The sequence below is a fragment of the Octopus bimaculoides genome, chromosome 16 (genome assembly GCF_001194135.2).
Source record: "Octopus bimaculoides isolate UCB-OBI-ISO-001 chromosome 16, ASM119413v2, whole genome shotgun sequence".
Classification (NCBI taxonomy): domain Eukaryota; kingdom Metazoa; phylum Mollusca; class Cephalopoda; order Octopoda; family Octopodidae; genus Octopus; species Octopus bimaculoides.
Window position 1 is genome coordinate 43,950,470 of NC_068996.1, and position 2,336 is coordinate 43,952,805.

Consider the following 2,336-nt stretch of genomic DNA (forward strand, 5'->3'; position numbering starts at 1 on the left):
CTCTCTCTCTCTCTCTCTCTCTCTCTCTCTCTCTCTCTCTCTCTCTCTCTCTCTCTCTCTCTCTCTCAAGACAAGGTATAAATGTGAGTATAGAAACAGATGTAAGTCAAATTTACTGCAATAAAACAAATGTAATGACCATCATTTATACCTTGTCTTGTGTACCACTCTGTGTAAAAGCTAGTATAACTGAAGTACAGCTATGGATTTACAGTATAGAATGGTGATGAACTGTAACTTTGGACCCTCCCACAGGAGCACTAATCTGAATGATGTCATTAGCCTGATGTACTGACAGAGATTATAAAGTATTTTGCTTGGATTGATAATCCCTCACTAATGCCTCATATATACATATATATATTTTGTTTTAGTCATTTGACTGCGGCCATGCTGGAGCACCGGACTTATTCTTTGTAAACCTAGTACTTATTCTATCGGTTTCTTTTGCCAAACTACTAGGTTACGGGGAGGTCAACACACCAGAATTGGTTGTCAAGCGATATTGGGGGGGACAAACACAGACACACAAACATATACACAACAGGCTTCTTTCACAGTTCTTTCAGTTTCCATACACTGAATCCTCTCACAAGACTTTGGTTGGCCTGAGGCTATAGTAGAAGGCACTTGCCCAATGTGCCACACAGTGGGACTGAACCTGGAACCATTTGGCTGGTAAGCAAGCCATTTACCACACACCAGCTCCTGATATATATATATATATATATATATATATATATATATATATATATATATACATATATATACATATACATACACAGGGTGATTCAAAAATCGCCATACATAAGAATATTTTATTTTTTTATAAAGTTTTTTTTTTATTTAACTGTTTCTTATAAAAAAATAAATTTTTCCTATGTACGGTGACTTTTGAATCACCCTGTATCGATACAGACATATATATATATATATATATATATATGTGCATACATCATCATCATCCTCGTTTAACGTCTGCTTTCCATGCTGGCATGAGTTGGGTGGTCTGATTTGGCAAAGTTTCTATAGCTGGATGCCCTTCCTAACGCCAACCACTCCAAGAGTGTAGTGGGTGCTTTTACGTGCCACTGGCACGAGGGCCAGTCAGGCACTGGCAACGGCCATGCTCAAATGGTGTATATATATATATATATGCAATTACTACTTCAAAGGTTCTGCTAGCTATGAAACATATAGCCTGGATTTTATCTACTCCATTTCCTAATTTTAGAGATAAATCCATAAGTCGTGATATACAGTTGCCTAGGGTTTCCTGGTCAAAATATTAACTAATGTTGGCATTTTTAGAAAATGTACACTTAGTACAGAAACAGAAGGACCCTGATTCTTCATCAGTTATCGACTGAAATACTAATACCGTTTCATGCCTTTAACAATATATATATATTGCTAATATTATTTAGGTGTTTTGTTTTCAACTGAGTGCTCTTCTTGACACTAACTCTCACCTGTTTTCATGTAAAGGATCTCTTATTTCACACTTCTTTTAAGGCTCAAAATTAATGGACAATTTGATGCGAGAAGGGTCAACATCACACATACACACTGTATGTGTAACAGAATATATATCTATATAACTCCCCCAAACACTCAATTGGTAACGAATATTACACCATTGTTTTGAAAATCAGCCACTCAATCAAATTTAAATGTTTATTCATATATTTGAATTACATCACACTATATTACATGCACCATCCAAATTTTGATTCAGTTTTAATCACAACTGTCCAACAAACGGGAATGTGAAACTCTAAATAAGTTTCGTGATAATTTTGCAGCTTTAATGTGTGTATATATATATATACATATATATATACATATATACATATATATATACATATATATATACATATATACATATATATATCATCATCATCATCGTCATCGTCATCGTTTAACGTCCGCTTTCCATGCTAGCATAGGTTGGACGATTTGACTGAGGACTGGAGAAACCAGGTGGCTGCACCAGGCTCCAATCTGATTTGGCAGAGTTTCTACAGCTGGATGCCCTTCCTAACGCCAACCACTCAGATTGTAGAGGGTGCTTTTATGTGCCACCTGCATGAAGGCCAGTCAAGCGGTACTGGCAACAGCCACGCTCAAAATGGTGTATTTTATGTGCCACCCACACAAGAGCCAGTCTAGGGGCACTGGCAACGACCTCGCTCGAAATTCCTTACACATGCCGCGGGCAAAAGTGCCAGAAAGGCGATGCTGGGCACAGGTGCCATCACAATTTCGCTTTCACTTGCCACAATAAGTCTTCGCAAGCTGAGTTTCGTGTCCAATGAAGAAGACGATGTTGGCAT